Raw genomic sequence first — 20,574 nt, forward strand, 5'->3', positions numbered from 1 at the left:
AAAATAAATTGTATGAAATGTATGGAATTCACTACTGTAAGTCGCTCTGGATAAGAGCGTCTGCTAAATGACTGAAATGTAAATGTTGATAAATTGGATTTCCATTGATTATTTTTGTGTGATTTTGTTGTCAGCACATTCAACTATGTAAAGAAAAAAGTATTTAATAAGATTATTTCTTTCATTCAGATCTAGGATGTGTTGTTTAAGTGTTCCCTTTATTTTTTTGAGCAGTATATGTTCCTCCATTCATTGCCCAATGGGATTCCTACTTGTATTCTCTCTGGTTTGGTGTACACTTTTCGTCAATGTTTGGCATCTCGTTTCCATAACAACATAAGATACCAACAGGAAGTAAAGAGGTATGTATGTCGTCGATTTCTTCATTTGTAAACTAGCTACAAAAAACTAAATTGCAGTTCTTGCCTCTGATATGAATAACGTTATATTATTTTGAACCTATGTAATTTGTAATGGTTTTCATCAGTTGTATAGTAACGTTGTTGACCCTGGCCTTAGCTGCTGCGATTTCTTGCTAGCTCTTGATCATAACCAAACCCAAACGGAATCTGCGGGGATTTCTTATATTTTCTGCGTCGATTTCTGCTGAAATTCTGCGGAAAGCTTTTTTTTGCCTCTAGGGTAGTAACATTATTTTATAACATGGGAACATGGCTTATGTGAATAAATGCTTAGATGACAATGAACCTACGGTTATCCTTCTACTAAAGCTCAGTCAAAAATAACCTCTACACAAACTCAACCTCTACAGTATATGATCCTTTTATCGTAAATATGATAGATAAATAAAGTGCAAATACAAATGATACATTGACAAATCCATCTATGAATACATAAACGCCAAATAGTTTAGGTGAACCATTCCGTCTCTTTGTTTCATTCACCATATAACTATTGATTAATTATCAAATTGCCTCAAACCAAAATACAGAAAGAGTGGTAGAGTTGGTGGGTGTGACTGACATGCCTTTTAGTGCTCAATGCTATTATACTTTGCAATCAACAAATTTGTAATTTTTATCTATAAGGCTCCTTCTATGCTGACTAAGTAGCATCTTAGAAACGTCTGCTGTAACATGGCGATATGGCCGTGTGGGAACACTAACCCTAAACCCCATCAAGGTGTGCATCAATTTAACCTTTTGTTTTTTGAAAATATTTTTTGGTTGATAAGGTCCGTATTGTTCCAAAACCGCACTGCAAGAAATGCATGTTAATATTCAGATTGAATGTCAGGGCTCTTAACAAAACTCCCCCGTACATAAGACGCCTTCGTATAATTTTGGCCCTGGTGGCACCAAATAATCAAAGGTCTGACTGCGCAGAGATGCTTGGGAAAATGGTCACAACAGGGGACTAGCGTGTGTGTGTTTCAGGGGAAAGGGGTGATCTGATCTCCATCACCTAGGACTTGACAATGGTTAATCAAATATCCCAATTTTTGCCCTTTTTTGCTCAATTTTGCATGCCTTCTCAAACAGCTGCAACTGTATATGCCATCGTAAATCAAGTCCTTGTGCTCAGGGATGGAACAACTTTTGAGCATCTTATGGTTGTTTGTGGCGGAAAGGGGTTGAGTGTGTGTGTGTGTAACAGTGTAGGTTCCGTCCCTCTCTTCGCCCCAACCTGGCCTCGAACCAGGGACCCTTGCACACATCAACAACTGACACCCACGAAGCATCGTTACCCATCGCGCCACAAAAGCGCGATGCCGGTGCAAAGCAAGGGGAAACCCAACTTCAAGTCTCAGAGCGAGTGACGTCACTGATTGAAACGCTATTAGCGCGCACCACCGCTAACTAACTAGCCATTTCACATCGGTTACATGTGTGTGTGTGTGTGTGTCCCACATCTGTTGCTAGAGGGTAATATAGGATGAATCACAATAATTGTTTGCTAAAATAATAATTGCTTGTCATTTTTGTAATGGTAATCTTTGTTATAGGTAACAATCCTTTGCATGAACTGCCCGCATTATTACGCATATTATTTATTGGAAATTAAGTTGTGTTGAAAAAGGAATGGGGAGGCGAAATATATTTCTCCCATGGGCAAAGTAATTCAAAAGGGGTGATGATATTAAGTAACCGTAATTTTGATCCGAATGTGCAAATAGTCCAAACAGATCCTCAAGGTAGATGGATGATTTTTAATATGTTATTAGGCCATAAACAGATACAGTCCAAATAATGATGATCCACGCTTCTTTGAAAATATGTATAATAATATATTAACCCTACAAGCAATACAAGTCTATATTATGGTGGGAGATTATAATACAGTTTTAAATACCTCTATGGACCGTGAAGGAAATCACACTACAAACTATCACCCTCATGCACTAACAAAATTACAAATATAGATATATTGGAACTAGTGGATATATGGAGGCTTAAATATCCTGACCCAGTGAAATATGCATGTGGCGGAGGCTCAATCAAGCTTGTTGTCTTCACTACTTTCTTATGTCATTCTCTCCGGCACCAAAAGTTTAAAAAGTGTTGATAGGGGGCAGAATGCAGTCAGACCATCAAATAATTGGCAAATATATTACTCTTGCATAATTTCCACGTGGGCGAGGATATTGGAAATTTAATCAAAGCCTATTTGTTTTTAACTAGGATTGAATCATTTATTACAGACTTTTTCTGACATTACATAGGCACAGCAGATCCCCTTATTGTATGGGACACTTTTAAATGTGCCTTTAGAGGCCATGGAATTCAATACTCCTCTCTAAAACAAAAGCAATTTAGATCAAAGGAGTCCATATTAACAAATTAACAAAGGAAATGGAAAGACTAACAGTACAGATAGATAGCAATAAAAACTGCCAAAGAGGCTCAGAATAAGTAAGAGGAAAAACAAAAATAAATGGAGGAACTTATTCAAGAAAGATCAAGTGTAATATATTATAAAAATAAAGCAATCTAGATGGAATATAGGGAAAAATGCACCAAATTCTTTTTTAATCTTCAACATAGAAATGCTACCAAAAATAATTCACTGAAACTTATTACAAATGACCCATGATTCACCAAACTATATTTTGAAAGACGAAGTAAAGTACTTTAAGCATATGTTTTCATTTGTCTCCTCCATCTCCAAAAACCGACGCTAATTGTGTGGATTTTTTGAAATTATTAATGATGTGAATTAACAGCTATTACAGAAAGATTAAAGTGAAGGTCAAATTACAGAAGAGGTACTTCTTGATACAGTTAAAGCCTTTAAGTCTGGGAAAACTCCAGGGCTGGATGGCATACCAGTGGAGGTATACCAAACTTTTTGTTGATATACTCAGAGGACCGTTATTAGCATGTTTTAACCACTCTTATATAAATGGTAGATTATTAGACACTCAACAAGAAGGTCTGATTTCATTATTACTGAAACGGGATCCAAGTGGTAAATATAAAGATCCAGTCCATTTTAAAAATTGGAGGCCCTGTCACGCGTGTCGAAGAGATTAGACCAAGGCGCAGCGGGTTGTGTGCTCATCATTATTTATTTATAAGTGAACACGAAAAACAATAAACAAGGAACGACAGTACGACAGTTTTGCAGGCTAAACTAACAGCAGTGCAAAGACAACTACCCACAAAGGGACAGGTAAAAAACAAGCTCCTTAAGTATGACTCAATCAGAAACAACGATGTACAGCTGTTCCTGATTGAGAGCCACACCAGGCAAACAAAGAAATACACATAGACAACCTAGAATACAAAACAAGAACATAAACCAAAAACCCCGGAACACATAAATACAACATCCCTCTAAGTACACACACACACACCCCGAACCATATAAAACAAATACACCCTGCCACGTCCTGACCAAACTACAATAACCAATAACCCCTTATACTGGTCAGGACGTGACAGGCCCCTACTAGCAAAATTATAGCAAAATGCATAGAATTAAAAAGGTATTGTCGGATATTATTAATCCTAATCAGACAGGTTTTTTACATGGACGATATATTGTAGATAATGTAAGACAAGTACTGGAAACAATAGAACACTCTAATAAATCTGGGAAACCAGGCCTTGTATTTATAGCTGACTTTGAAAAGGCTTTTGATAAAGTACGACTGGAATTTATATATAAATGCCTGGAATATTTCAATTTTGGAGAATCTCTTATAAAATGGGTTAAAGTTATGTATAGTAACCCTAGGTGTAAAATAGTAAATAATGGCTACTTCTCAGAAAGTTTTAAACTGTCAAGAGGAGTAAAACAAGGTTGTCCACTATCGGCATATCTATTTATTATTGCCATCAAAATGTTAGCTGTTAAAACCAGATCCAACAATAATATCAAGGGGTTTGAAATCCAGGGCTTAAAAACAAAGGTGTCATTGTACACTGATGATTCATGTTTTCTTTTAAATCCACAATTTGGATCCCTCCACAGCCTCATAGAGGATCTAGATACTTGTTCTTCCTCTCTGGATTACAACCAAATGATGATAAATGTACTATATTATGTATTGAATCACAAAAAAGAATACTTTTACATTACCATGTAGTTTACCAATAAAATGGTCTGACAGCGATGTGGACATACTCAGTATACATATCCCGAAAGAAAGAAATTATCTCACTCCAATACATTTTCATGGAAAGTTAGCAAAAATAAAAAATTGATAAGATCTTGCTACCATGGAAAGGAAAATACCTATCTATTTGTGGAAAAATCACCCTGATTAACTCTTTAGTCATATCCCAGTTTACCTATTTGCTTATGGTCTTGCCTACACCTTGCGACCTGTTTTTTTTAAATTATATGAGCAAAATATATTCCATTTTATTTAGAATGGCAAGCCAGACAAAATTAAAAGGGCCTATTTATATAATGAATATGAATTTGGTGGGCAGAAATAATTAAATATTAAAGCATTAGACCTCTCACTAAAGGCGTCAGTTGAAATAGTGAAAAATAAAAAAGTATACCAGTTTCATTTCAGGACCAAAGAGTTGACAACTGTGCCACTCAGCAAAAAAAGATGAACATTTGTATGAACATAACAAGATTCAACAACTGAGACATAAACTGAACAAGTTTCACAGACATGTGACTAACAGAAGTAATGTGTCCCTGAACAAAGGGGGGGTCAACAGAAACAGTCAGTATCTGGTGTGGCCACCAGCTGCATTAAGTACTGCAGTGCATCTCCTCCTCATCTCCTCCCCAGATTTGCCGTTCTTGCTGTGAGATGTTACCCCACTCTTCCACCAAGGCACCTGCAAGGTCCCGGACATTTCTGGAGGGAATGGCCCTAGCCCTGGAATTGAGATCCAGGCTCTTCACTGGCCATGGCAGAACACTGACATTCCTGCCTTGCAGGAAATCACGCACAGAACGAGCAGTATGGCTGGTGGCATTGACGTGCTGGAGGGTCATGTCAGGATGAGCCTGCAGGAAGGGTACCACATGTTGGAGGAGGATTGTCTTCTCTGTAACGCACAGCGTTGAGATTGCCTGCAATGACAACAAGCTCAGTCCGATGATGCTGTGATACACCGCCCCAGACCATGACGGACCTTTCACCTCCAAATCGATCCCGGTCCAGAGTACAGGTCACGGTGTAATGCTCATTCCTTCGATAATAAATGTGAATCCGACCATCACCCCATGTGAGACAAAACCGCAACTCGTCAGTGATGAGCACTTTTTGCCAGGCATGTCTGGTCCAGCGACGGTGGGTTTGTGCCCATAGGCGACATTGTTGCCGGTGATGTCTGGTGAGGACCTGCCTTACAACAGGCCTACAAGCCCTCAGTCCAGCCTCTCTCAGCCTATTGCGGAATGTCTGAGCACTGATGGAGGGATTGTGCATTCCTGGTGTAACTCGAACCGTTGTTGTTGCCGTCCTCTACTTGTACCGCAGGTGTGTTGTTCGGATATACCGATCCTGTGCAGGTGTTGTTACACGTGGTCTGCCACTGCGAGGACGATCAGCTGTCCGTCCTGTCGCCCTGTAGCGCTGTCTTAGGCGTCTCACAGTACGGACATTGCAATTTATTGCCCTGGCCACATCTGCAGTCCTCATGCCTCCTTGCAGCATGCCTAATGCACGTTCCCACAGATGAGCAGGGACCCTGGGCATCTTTCTTTTGGTGTTTTTCCAGAGTCAGTAGAAAGGCTTCTTTAGTGTCCCAAGTTTTCATAACTGTGACCTTAATTGCCTACCGTCTGTAAGCTGTTAGTGTCTTAACGACTGTTCCACAGGTGCATGTTCATTAATTGTTTATGGTTCATTGAACAAGCATGGCAAACAGTGTTTAAACCCTTTACAATGAAGATCTGTGAAGTTATTTGGATTTTTATGAATTATCTTTGAAAGACAGGGTCCTGAAAAAGGGATGTTTCTTTTTTTTGCTGAGTTTAGATTGCAAAATAGTTTGGAAGAGATGTCCGATGTTCCGATTCCATGGCAGATGGTTTATGAACTGACACGCAAAGCAATGCCGGATTCACAACTTAGACATTTTCCATTTTCAGTTAGTATTTACAATTCTTGCAACCAATATAATGTTATATATATATATATATATATATATATATATATATATATATATATATATATATATATGTATATATATATATATGGGGGATACAACCTTCACAGCTTTGCAGATTTTGCTGTGAAGAGACAGAGTCATTAGATCATTTATTTTGGCACTGTCCATATGTAGCTTGTTTTTGATCACAGGTCCAGGAATGGCTGAATAATTGTAACATTTACCTGGAGTTAACTCTGCAGACAGCACTACTGGGTGATTTGAAGAGTCATAGTCAGTCGATCAATAATATAATACTTTTATTAAAAATGTTTCTTTAATTTACAATCTGTAGAAACTATGAGAATAGAAGGGTTCAGAACTTTTGTGAAACATCACAGCACAGTAAGAAATAAAAAGGCAAATAGTAATCCAATATGGATGGTGTTGAGAGATAGATGGGAGGGGTTGAATGGAGCTGAAGGGTGGGACTAATAACAAAAGATAACTAATGTAAAATATACTGTGTCCGTGAAATTAATATAGATTCAGAACTTTTGTGAAACAGCACAGTTAAAAAATATATGGCAAATAGAAATCAAACTGGATGGACATCGGCAATAGATGGGAGAGGTTGAGGGTAGAGGAAGGACAGGACTAAAAACAAACAAAATATAACTATTGTAATAGATTGTGTCCGTAAAATGTAGATAGTATGTATAAGCTGGAAGTAGAAGCCTAAGTGTTGTGTTGTTCATTAGTTTACTCCAATTAGGGGAGGGGTGGTAGTGTTGGTGGAAAATAATAAAGGAACATATATTTTTAAAAGATATGTGTGTATCTACCGTATCAGTCAAAAGTTTGGACATGCCTACTCATTCAAGGGTTTTTCTTAATTTGTATTATTTTCTACATTGTTTTGATGCCTTCACTATTATTCTACAAGGAAATAACACATGTAGTAACCAAAAAAGTGTTAAACAAATCCAAATATATTTTATTTTTGAGATTCTTCAAAGTAGCCACCCTTTGCCTTGATGACAGCTTTGCACACTCTTGACATTCTCTCAACCAGCTTCATGAGGTAGTCACCTGGAATACATTTCAATTAACTGGTGTGCCTTGTTCATTTGTGGAATTTCTTTCCTTAATGCATTTGAGCCAATCAGTTGTGTTGTGACAAGGTAGGAGTGGTATACAGAAGATAGCCCTATTTGGTAAAAGACCAAGTCCATATTATGGCAAGAACAGCTCAAATAAGCGAAGAGAAACGACAGTCCATCATTACTTTAAGACATGAAGGTCAGTCAATCCGGGAAATTTGAAAGTGCAGTCGCACATGAGGACCGACACAGGAAAGGAAGACCCAGAGTTTCCTCTGCTGTAGAGGATAAGTTCATTACAGTTACCAGCCTCAGATATTGCAGCCACAAATAAATGCTTCACAGTGTTCAAGTAACAGACACATCTCAAGATTAACTGTTCAGAGGAGACTGCGTGAATCAGGCCTTCATGGTCAAATTGCTGGAAAGAAACCACTACTAAAGGACACCAATGAGAAGAAAAGACTTGCTTGGGCCAAGAAACATCAACAATGGATATCAGACCAGTGGAAATCTGTCCTTTGGTCTGATGAGTCCAAATTTGAGATTTTTGGTTCCAACCGCCGTGTCTTTGTGAGACGCAGAGTAGGTGAATGGATGATATCCGCATGTGTGGTTCCCGCCGTAAAGTATGGAGGAGGAGGTGTGATGGTGCTTTTCTGGTGACACTGTTTGTGATTTATTTAGAATTCAAGGCACACTTAACCAGCCTTGCAAGGTTGGTTAAGTGTGGCTTGAATTCTAAATAAATGACAGTGTCACCAGAAAAGTACCATGACACCTCCTCCTCCATGCTTCACAGTGGCAACAACACATGCAGAGATAGTCCCACTAACCTCAAACCAGATGGGATAATAATTTGTTTTTCCAACAGGACGGTGACCCAACACACCTCCAGGCTGTGTAAGGGCTATTTGACCAAGAAGGAAAGTAATGGAGTGCTGCATCAGATGACCTTGGCTCCACAATCACCTGACCTCAACCCGATTGAGATGGTTTGGGATGAGTTGGACCGCAGAGTGAAGGAAAGGCAGCCAACAAGTGCTCAGCATATGTGGGAACTCCTTCAAGACTGTTCAAAAAGCTTTCGGGATGCACGATTTATTGGTGAACATGCCAACTGTATACAGTTGAAGTCGGAAGTTTACATACACTTAGGTTGGAGTCATTAAAACTCGTTTTTCAACCACTCCACAAATTTCTTGTTAACAAACTATAGTTTTGGCAAGTTGGTTAGGACATCTACTTTGTGCATGACAAGTAATTTTTCCAACATTTATTTACAGACAGATTATTTCACTTATAATTTACTGTATCACAATTCCAGTTGGTCAGAAGTTTACATACACAAAGTTGACTATGCCTTTAAACTGTCACAATATCCAACGAAGGTGGCGCCCCTCCTCGGTCGGGCGGCGCTCGGCGGTCGTCATCGCCGGCCTATTAGCTGCCACCGATCTATGTTTCTGTGTCTTTTGGTTTTGTCTGTCTATCCCGCACCTGTTTCGTGTCTGTCATTAGTGGGGGGTTATTTAGTGTGTATTTTCAGTTTGGGTTCTCGTGCGGGATTGTTTATTGTCCACTTAGGACAGTTGTGTGTATGCCCTGTTTCGCTGGCCTGTATACGATTTATTGCCGGGCTGCGCCCCGTGCGCTTTTCTTCGTGTTTTCTTTTGGGAATGTGTTTTCCTGGCGGACTTATTTAAGCGCCCTGTGCTTTTCGGCTATTGTGTTTTGTTTACCGTGGCATTAAAACACTGTTGCTCCGGGCCTCTGTCTCCTGCGCCTGATTCCGCATCTCCACTGGTCCTAGAATTCCGTGACATAAACAGCTTGGAAAATTCCAGAACAGGATGTCATGGCTTTAGAAGCTTCTGATAGGCTAATTGACATCATTTGAGTCAATTGGAGGTTTACCTGTGGATGTATTTCAAGGCCTACCTTCAAACTCAGTGCCTCTTTGCTTGACATCATGGGAAAATCAAAAGAAATCATCCAAGGCCTCAGAAATTGTAGACCTCCACAAGTCTGGTTCATCCTTGGGAGTAATTTCCTAACGCCTGAAGGTACCACGTTCATCTGTACAAACAATAGTACGCAAGTATAAACACCATGGGACCACACAGCCATCATACCGCTCAGGAAGGAGACGCGTTCTGTCTCCTAGAGGTGAACGTACTTTGGTGCAAAAAGTGAAACTCAATCCCAGAACAACAGCAAAGGACCTTGTGAAGATGCTGGAGGGAACAGGTACAAAAGTATCTATTTCCACAGTAAAACGAGTCCTATATCAACATAACCTGAAAGGCCACTCAGCAAGGAAGAAGCCACTGCTCCAAAACCGCCATAAAAAAGCCAGACTACGGTTTGCAACTTGCACATGGGGACAAAGATGGTACTTTTTGGAGAAATGTCCTCTGGTCTGATGAAACAAAAATAGAACTGTTTGGCCATAATGACAATCGTTCTGTTTGGAGGAAAAAGAGGGAGCCTTGCAAGCCGAAGAACACCATCCCAACCGTGAAGCACGGGGGTGGCAGCATCATGTTGTGGGGGTGCTTTGCTGCAGGAGGGACTGGTGCACTTCACAAAATAGATGGCATCATGAGGAACGAAAATTATGTGGATATATTGAAGCAACATCTCAAGACATCATTCAGGAAGTTAAAGCTTGGTCGCAAATGGGTCTTCCAATTGGACAATGACCCCAAGCATAGTTCCAAAGTTGTGGCAAAATAGCTTAAGGACAACAAAGTCAAGGTATTGGAGTGGCCATCACAAAGCTCTGACCTCAATCCTATAGAAAATTTGTGGGCAGAACTGAAAAGGCGTGTGCGAGCAAGGAGGCCTACAAACCTGACTCAGTTACACCAGCTCTGTCTGGAGGAATGGGCCAAAATTCACCCAACTTATTGTGGGAAGCTTGTGGGAGGCTACCCAAAACGTTTGACCCAAGTTAAACAATTTAAAGGCAATGCTACCAAATACTAATTGTGTGTTTGTAAACTTCTGACCCACTGGGAATGTGATGAAAGAAATAAAAGCTGAAATAAATCATTCTCTCTACCATTATTCTGACATTTCACATTCTTAAAATAAAGTGGTGATCCTAACTGACCTAAAACAGTGAATTTTTACTAGGATTAAATGTCAAGAATTGTGAAGAACTGAGTTTTCAATATATATAAATTTTTATATATATATATATAGTTGAAGTCGGAAGTTTACATACACCTTAGCCAAATACATTTAAACTCAGTTTTTCACAATTCCTGACATTTAATCCTAGTAACAATTCCCTGTCTTAGGTCAGTTAGGATCACCACTTTATTTTAAGAATGTGAAATGTCAGAATAATAGTAGAGAGTAGAGAGGAATATATATATATATATATATATATATATATATATATATATATATATATATATATATATATATATATATATATATATATATATATATATATATATATATATATATACACACACAGTCGTGGCCAAAGGTTTTGAGAATTACACAAATATTATTTTCCTTAAAGTCTGCTGCCTCAGTTTGTATGATGGCAATTTGCATATACTCCAGAATGTTATGAAGAGTGATCAGATGAATTGCAACTAATTGTAAAGTCCCTCTTTGCCATGCAAATTACCTGAATCCCCCAAAACATTTCCACTGCATTTCAGCCCTGCCACAAAAGGACCAGCTGACATCATGTCAGTGATTCTCTCTTTAACACAGGTGTGAGTGTTGACGAGGACAAGGCTGGAGATCACTCTGTCATGCTGATTGAGTTCAAATAACAGACTGGAGGCTTCAAAAGTAGGGTGGTGCTTGGAATCATTGTTCTTCCTCTGTCAGTCATGGTTACCTGCAAGGAAACACGTGTCGTCATCGTTGCTTTGCACAAAAAGGGCTTCGCAGGCAAGGATATTGCTGCCAGTAAGATTGCACCTAAATCAACCAGTTATCGGATAATCAGGAACTTCAAGGAGAGCGGTTCAATTGTTATGAAGAAGGCTTCAGGGTGCCCAAGAAAGTCCAGTAAGCGCCAGGACCGTCTCCTAAAGTTGATTCAGCTGCGGGATCGGGGCACCACCAGTACAGAGCTTGCTCAGGAATGGCAGCAGGCAGGTGTGAGTGCATCTGCACGCACAGTGAGGCGAGGACTTTTGGAGGATGGACTAGTGTCAAGAAGGGCAGCAAAGAAGCCACTTCTCTCCAGGAAAAACACAGGGACAGACTGATATTCTGCAAAAGGTACAGGGATTGGACTGCTGAGGACTGGGGTAAAGTCATTTTCTCTGATGAATCCCCTTTCCGATTGTTTGGGGCATCCGGAAAAATGCTTGTCTGGAGAAGACAAGGTGAGCGCTACCATCAGTCCTGTGTCATGCCAACAGTAAAACATCCTGAGACCAGTGGGGGGTTGCTTCTCAGCCAAGGGAGTGGGCTCACTCTCAATTTTGCCTAACACAACAATAAATAAAGAATGGTACCAACACATCCTCCGAGAGCAACTTCTCCCAATCATCCAGGAACAGTTTGGTGACAAACAATGCATTTTCCAGCATGATGGAGTACAAGGCAAAAGTGATAACTAAGTGGCTCAGGGAACAAAACATCGATATTTTGGGTCCATGGCCAGGAAACTCCCCAGACCTTAATCCCATTGAGAACTTGTGGTCAATCCTCAAGAGGCACGTGGACAAACAAAAACCCACAAACTCTGACAAACTCCAAGCATTGATTATGCAAGAATGGGCTGCCATCAGTCAGGATGTGGCCCAGAAGTGAATTGACAGCATGCCAGAGCGCATTGCAGAGGTCTTGAAAAAGAAGGGTCGACACTGCAAATATTGACTCTTTGCATCAACTTCATGTAATTGTCAATAAAAGCCTTTGACGCTTATGAAATGCTTGTAATTATACTTCAGTATTCCATAGTAACATTTGACAAAAATATCTAAAGACACTGAAGCAGCAAACTCTGTGAAAATGTATATTTGTGTCATTCTCAAAACTTTTGGCCACGACTGTGTGTGTGTGTGTGTATATATATATGTATAGCTTGTAGCGTCATATCCTAGAAGACTCGAGGCTGTAATCGCTGCCAATGTTGCTTCAACAAAGTACTGAGGAAAGGGTCTGAATACTTATGTAAATGTGATATTTAATTTTTTTTTATACATTTGCAATTCTTTATTTTTTAACTGTTTTTACTTTGTCATTATTGTCATAGTCCGTGTATGTAGGTGAAAACAGAGTGGTTAAAAAAATGTAGTATTTATTTCCAAAACTAACTCCAAAACCCATGTAGAAAATAATCTGGGTAAACAATAACCCGTCGCACACCGATACATAAACAACACGTACATAACATAACAAACAATCACCGACAGAGAAATGAGGGGAAGCAGAGGGTTAAATACACAACATATAATTACTGGGATATGAAACAGGTGTGTAAAGAGACCAGACAAAACCAATGGAAAATGAAAAACTGATCAATGGTGGCTAGAAGACCGGTGACGTCGACCGCCGAACACCACCCGAACAAGGAGGGGCATCAACTTTGGTAGAAGTCGTGACAATTATGGGGTATTGTGTGTAGATTGATGAGGAAAACAAAACAATTTAATACATTTTAGAATAAGGCTTTAAAATAACAATGTGGAAAAAGTCAAGGGGCCTAAATACTTTCCAAATGCACTGTATGTACCAATTGTGTACACATCTTAAATAAGTTATTATATGTTTTTGTATGTACTGCAAGCGTTACCGGCCTCAGTCTGTAGCTGAGGTGGCCTGTAATAGTAAAAAGAACGGACACAAGTTTACGTCTGCAAAGTTCTGGCGCTTTCTTTATTCTGAAGAATGTCTTTTTTCTCTTGTTCATTTGTCTATTTTCTTGTTCGTACTTTTAAAACAGTCACATCAAACAAGTGCAAACTTTAAATTACACAACATAAATGCACTTTACCTAAAGGAGAATTCAAAAATGGCCCACAAATAACCTTGTCTTACTGTATGATTTCACATGAAAACGAAAATGTATTTCACATTCATACAATAGAAACACTTGATGAAGACAAAAATAACTGAATGTTTTTCTACATACTGCTACCAATATGCAAAACTGACAACAATACATTCAGCTTTAAGATAGTGGCACCTCCGTAAAATCGTGTCTCTCTCATACACCCGGATGAGCATATGCGGCCAGTTTACCAGCTAGTGAGCACAATTTTACTCAAAACCAATAACATGTCAAACGAACTCAGAAATCCCTAACAACTGGATTCTTTATAAAATCTATGACAGAATCCAGTACAAGTAAGCTACTCAGTAAACATAGTCTCTGTGACTTGTGAATCGTTTTTACCTCAGCTAGCATCAAGCTAACATATACTCTCACTCAGTTCGACTCAGAACCTTTCCTAACTTGATAATACCTTGACTAAGTTGTTAAATAGCATGTCATTACATATTATTTCGATATTAGAACGTTTGGTAGTTATGTTACATACCCGTGATAGTAATAAGAACGGACAGAAGTTTGCGTCTGCAAAGTTCTGGCGCTTTCTTTATTCTGAAGAATAGTGCGCTTGGCCAGAACTTGCTGTTTCTCCTACTACCACAGTGCAACAGCACCATCTATTGGCCTGATCGACCACTAATGCGTGTAGAATATACAATTTAGATTAATTAAGACAAATACATAAACAAATTCGTAACAAAAAATAATAATAAAGGGGTGTCTGTTTTTAGGGACATTGTTTTCAACCCATTACACAAGCGACGTGTGTTAATGTTCAGATTGAGCCTCAGTGCTCTTAATTAACAAAACTCCCCCGTTCAGGAGACGCCTTCGTCCAATAACTCTTATGTGTAATATAATAGAACTGAGAGTCAAGGTCTGAACCAGGAACATGGCAATCAATCATCACAGTGGTTCTCAACCTGGGATAGCTAGATCTATGTACTACTCCTGGGGGTTTATTCACAGGGGGTACTTTATAAAGATTAATAAGAACAGGTCTCATGATTTGTGCACATGAGCAGTAGGCTACTTCAAGCAGAGCAAAATGTGATTACAGTAACCCCAAAAAACTGAAAACCACTTTTTTCAGACTCAGTCAGGCCTTTGATGGAAGTGTGCCCCTATTCTCATTGGGGTTTGTAAGTGGGCCACTTCATAATTGAGAGTATCTTAATGTAGGCCTAATCTCCCTACATAAGAGTGCACTGTGGTCTGCAGTGGGTCTGTAATCTCATAGTCACTCCAACTCCAGCTGTTCTCCCTCAGTCAATTAGAGTAAGGTGAAGTTCCCCCTACGCTGATCTTGGGTCAGTTTTGCATTTCCCACACTAATGGTTAAAGGTGCAATGCAGATGTTTTTATCTCAATATCAAATCATTTCTGGGTAACAATTAAGCATCTTACTGTGATTGTTTTAAATTAAAATGGTCAAAAAGAGAAGAAAAAAAATCTTCTTAGCAAAGAGCAATTTCTTAAGCAAGAATTTTGTTTGAACTTTCTGGGAGTGGGGAGGGAAAAACTGAAAACTAGCTGTTATTGCCAGAGGGGTTTAGAACACTGTTTCTTATTAGTCTGTTAACAGGGTTGGGTATTTTAATTTCTAAATGTAATCTGTTAAAGTTACTAGTTACCTGTCCAAAATTGTAATCAGTAATGTAACTTTTTTGTATTACCCAAACTCCGTAATCTGATTTACTTTCGGTTACTTTAAGAATACTTTCCCTTTAAGAGGCATTAGAAGAAGACAAAAATTAATATTACCAATTGAACGACACCTATTGCAGGATAAATCAATGCTAGAATTTACATTGCTGGCCAGGAAATGGATGTTGCGTTTTACTTTATGGGTTATAATAGGCTTCTTCTAACCCATTGCTTTATACTTCAATACAGATGATAATACGACTAGGGTATATCTTTACATTAAAAACCAAAGTCTGTCATATTTCCAGTCAATCCAATTAATATAATACCCCTTCATTTTCAAGAATAGGATTAGACAAATTTTGATTAGACAAATTGTTTTACCTGAGCATAACCCTAAAATTAAGGACTTGTTAGACTACTCTGTTGTTTATGATTTTGTTATCTTGGAGGACTGATTGGCCTCATTGCTTCAAGTTCAAAAATAAATGCTGCTCTCATGCATGGAATGGCATGCAGGGCTCAACATTAACGCTTGTTCTCTTGTCCAGGACAAGTAAAAAATGTTGGACAAGAAGAATATAAATTTAAGTTGTCTGAATGGAAAAGTAATTTTTTTTAATTACGAAAATCACAATATCAAACAATTACTCCTATCAGAATTGGATCAGAGAGGCCAACATTGGAATAATATTCAAATCTATTTTTAATGTACATAAATAAAAAAGCCTACATATCAAAGTGTAGGTGGTATGCGTATTAGATACAGTCTCATGTCCAAACCGATGCGGACATGAGGAAGACGCCAGAAAATGCCAAACTTTAATGAGGCTTAATTACGTAAAAATACGCTAAGTGCCAGTCATGTTTGACAAATATAAAGGCATGATTCTGTCGACATACTTGAAGCACGGTTCGTTCAGATGAAATGGCGACGAGAGCTGAGAGTGGAGGACAGTGCCTGTTACAGCACATCACCCACCTTGAATCTGAGCGGAGGCGCTTTGAAACTATTTAACCATAAATGTCAATGTTTAAAACCTGGATGTTTTATGTCATTTTATGAAGCATATCTTACCTTATTTCAAAGTAGCCTAGCCAAAATATGGTCACAGAAATATTTTGGGAATTATTTAAACACCTCCATTTTTCTCTAGTTCTATTGGTTTTCAAATCAACATTTGTTTATTGTCCAGCAGCAAAAGGCATAATGCTAGTCATATTAGTAACCCATGCAAGTTGATACATCTTTAGATCTCCCCTCTTTCTTCATTTTTAACCAATACTTTACTCTCTGTCTCATGAAACCGTTAGTGCAGAGGGCTTTTGAGAACAGTGTTTTCCCACTAATTGCATTTTTGAACATTCACGCATAGTTTACAGCCATGTACGCATTGTTGAGCTTTATAATATGAAGAAATAAAACTTTAGCAACATTTAAAGCTAAATGGTCTGATCTGTTGCACCAGCTTCATTGCTTTTTTACATTTTTTAATGTGTAGTGGTTGTTTAAATTTTGGATCTGTTGTCTGAGAACTGTCCCAGATTCTGTTTTTAACCGTCGGCAAGACATATTTTTTATTATCCCAGAGAAGGAGGGAATTATTTGATAAAATACATAAAAAGTGTTTGGTTTTAATTGTAATATTGCAATCTTTTATGGTGGGCAACCATCTTCCAGGATAGCCTTAAAGGGCCAGTGTTGTATTTTGAGACAGGCTTGACTATGCAAAGAAGCCAATAGGCACAGTGTGCCCTACATTTTTGTCTGATTCTCTACGGTCAAAAAATATAGTGATACGTTTTATTTTGTAAAGTGGTTACTATATCATACAATGATATGAAAATGGTGTTACAGACCGTTAACATTTTTTGGGACAAGTAAATCTGTCCTACTTATCCAATGGCTAACAAAGTTAATGTCAAGCACTGGCAGGCTTTGAGCACTACCAACAAGTGCATTTGCATCTGTCACCATATCTATTTGTTATGGCCATCGAAATGCTTTAAAATCAGATCCAATAACAACAACATTAGAGGATTAGAAATCCATGGCTTAAAAACAAAGGTGTCCACGTATGCCGATGACTCAAGTTTTATGTTAAGTCCGCAAGCTAGATCCCTGCAATGTCTCATTAAAGATCTAGATAACTTTTCTGTACCCTCTGGACTAAAACCTAATTATGATGAGTGTACAATATTTCGTATTGGATCCTTAAAAAATACAACTTTTACATTACCTAGCAGCTTACCTATAAAATGGGCTGATGGTGAAGTAGACATACTCGGTATTCATATCACAAAATATATAAATAAGCTCTCTACAATGAATTTCAATAGAAAACTTGTAAAAATAGACAAGATCCTGCAACCATGGAGAGGTAAATACCTGTCTATTTATGGAAAAATTGCCCTGATTAACTCCTTAGTCATATCTCAGTTTACTCACTTACTTATGGCGCTGCCTACTCCTGAAGATTAGTTTTTCAAATCATATGAGCAACAAATATTTCGATTTATCTGGGATGCTAAACCAGACAAAATAAAACGAGCCTATCTATATAATGAATATGAATTGGGTGGGTTGAGATTATTAAATATAAAAGCACTAAACCTCTCTCTAAAAGCTTCACTCATTCAAAAGTTTTATTTGAACCCTAAATGGTTCTCAAGTAGATTACTAAGAAAAGCTCATCCATTGTTTAAAAATGGCCCTTTTGCCTCTGTGCAGATTGCCATGTCTCATTTTCGATTAATTGAAAATAATACTTTTTTCAAAGTATCTGTCTTTTTCAAACAAGCATTGCAGAGCTGGCTACAATTTCAATTTCATCCCCCTGAAAAGATAGAACAAATATTATGGCTGAACTCAAATGTGCTGGTTGATAAAATACCTGTATTTATGGGAAATATGTTCGAAAAGGGTATTTTGTTCTTAACTCTACCATTACCATTTACAATATAATTTATGTCCTTCATGGAGTTATCATAATTGTACGGGAAGGTCTGCTCAATCCAAGAGTACAACCAATTGATTACAGCATTGCCCCAAAAATGGAGGAGGCGGGTGGCAGCGGGAGGAGGTAGGGAACTGGTCTGTCTGCCCAATATAAAGGATCAAAACTTGCGGAGGAATAAAAATAGCATAAATAGGAAAGTATACCAGTTTAATTTGAGGACCAGGATGTTGACAACTGTGCCATACAGATTGCAAAATAGTTGGGAAGAGATTTTTGATGTACTGATTCCATGGTACAGGGTGTATGAGTTGATATATAAAACGACGTAAGATTCAACACTTCATGCTTTTCAGCTAAAATTATTGTATAGAATTCTTGCCACCAACAAAATGTTGAATATTTGGGGCAGAACATCATCGAAGCTCTGCAGATTTTGTTGTGAGGATACAGAATCAATCGACCATTTATTTTGGTATTGCCCTCAGGTAGCCTGTTTCTGGTCTCAGGTTCAGGAATGCCTGAAAATGCATAGCATTGATCTAAAATTTACCCTAGAAATAGTACTGTTAGGAGATCTAGAGAGACCGGGTCAGTCAATTACTAATACTCTTAGTAAAAGTATTTATCTTCAACACGCAATCTGTAGATTCTATTCGATTAGATAGATTGAAATTGTACATTAAACATCATAGCATAGTTGAAAGATATGTGTTGCGTAGAAACACGAAGTGGGTGGCCAGCAGAGATAGATGGGATGGGCTGAGGGTTGGTATGTGGAATTGGAGACAAGTGGGAGTGGAGTTGCTGTGTGAGAGAGAGAATGATGGTCAAAAGATAAAGGAAAAAAACAGTCAAAATAAAACATAATAAAAGTACATTTGAATGACACTAAGTGGCAGTGTTTTTACAACTAATGCCGGTTTGCCTGAGGCTGATGCCGTGCAGGTGTTTGTACACATGCATATACATACACTCTCATTCAAATAAACACATACAAGAACACACACATACATGTAATAGTGCCAGACATGCACACAAACATATAAAGTAGGCATTGCTGTTATGATTTCAGTTGTCCTTGATGTCCTTTTGTTTTAAATGTATTCATTTGTAAAAAAATAAATGTTTTGCAAAACATTAGATTATTTTACCGTAGCACCTTAGCAAAAAAAAAAGCAATTTTCCAAGCACGGATAGCCATCGCAAAACCAGATATACAGCTAAAATTAAGCACTAACCTTTGACAATCTTCATCAGATGACACTCCTAGGACATCATGTTAGACAATACATGCGTTTTTTGTTCGATCAAGTTTATATTTATATCCAAAAACCCAATTTTTACATTGGCGCGTGACGTTCAGAAAATGTTTTCTCCCCATAACCTCCGGTGAATAGGCACATTTAATTTACAGAAGAACTCATAAACGTTGACAAAATTTATAACAATTATTTAAAGATTTATAGATAATCTACTCCTTTATGCAACCACTTTGTCAGATTTCAAAATAACTTTACGGAAAAAGCACATTGTTCAATATTCTGAGTACAGAACTTAGCCTTCAATGCTAAGCTATACAGTTAGCCTACAACCACAGCGTCGACAAATCTAAAAAAATATGTTCGAAATATTTACTTATCTTTGCTGATCTTCGGCGGAATGCACTCGGATGGGCACCCACTTCCACAAGAAATGTTCATTTGTTCTGCAAAGTCCATCATTTATGTCCAAATACATCCGTTTTGTTGACCCATCCAGAACACTTTACAATGCCATGTGGCGTGGACGCAAATCCATAGACGAAATGTTCAAAGTTCCATTACCGTTTGTAGAAACACGTCAAACGATGTTTACAATCAATCCTTTAGGGTATTTTTTTACGTATAATTGCGATAATTTTACAACCGGGCAATAGGTATTCATCCAAGAAGAAAAATTTAAAAAACAACTAAGTCACGTGCACGTGCGTCATAAGACACCTGTCCTCAGACTGGCCTGTGATTGACTGAGCCACAATTTTCTGCCCGGTAACAGGTGACAGTTGAAACCAGTTCCTAAAGATTGTTGACAGCCAATGGAGTTTTTCAAGGGATTCAAAAGAAAAACTACATTTCTATTTTCTCCCACTTCCTGATTAAATTTTTCTGTTTTTTTGCCTGCCATATGAGTTCTGTTATACTCACAGACACCATTCAAACAGTTTTAGAAACTTCAGGGTGTTTTCTATCCAAATCTACTAATAATATGCATACTGCCCCCTAGCCCCAACAGGTTGTTACTCCTTCCTTGTGTTTTTTGTA

General features: G+C 38.3%; 1 protein-coding gene across 1 annotated transcript in view; it reads left to right on the top strand.

Moving 5' to 3' along the window:
• The first annotated feature begins 292 nt into the window (after positions 1 to 292).
• Positions 293 to 20,574, top strand: part of cfap77 (cilia and flagella associated protein 77) — a 107,340-nt gene continuing 87,058 nt past the window's right edge. The window contains exon 1 of the mRNA XM_082969307.1: positions 293 to 362. The gene's annotated coding sequence lies outside the window, so the exon portion shown is untranslated. The remainder of the gene's footprint in view (positions 363 to 20,574) is intronic.

This window comes from Salmo salar, chromosome 26 (assembly GCF_965601325.2).
Source record: "Salmo salar chromosome 26, fSalSal1, whole genome shotgun sequence".
NCBI classification, from domain to species: domain Eukaryota; kingdom Metazoa; phylum Chordata; class Actinopteri; order Salmoniformes; family Salmonidae; genus Salmo; species Salmo salar.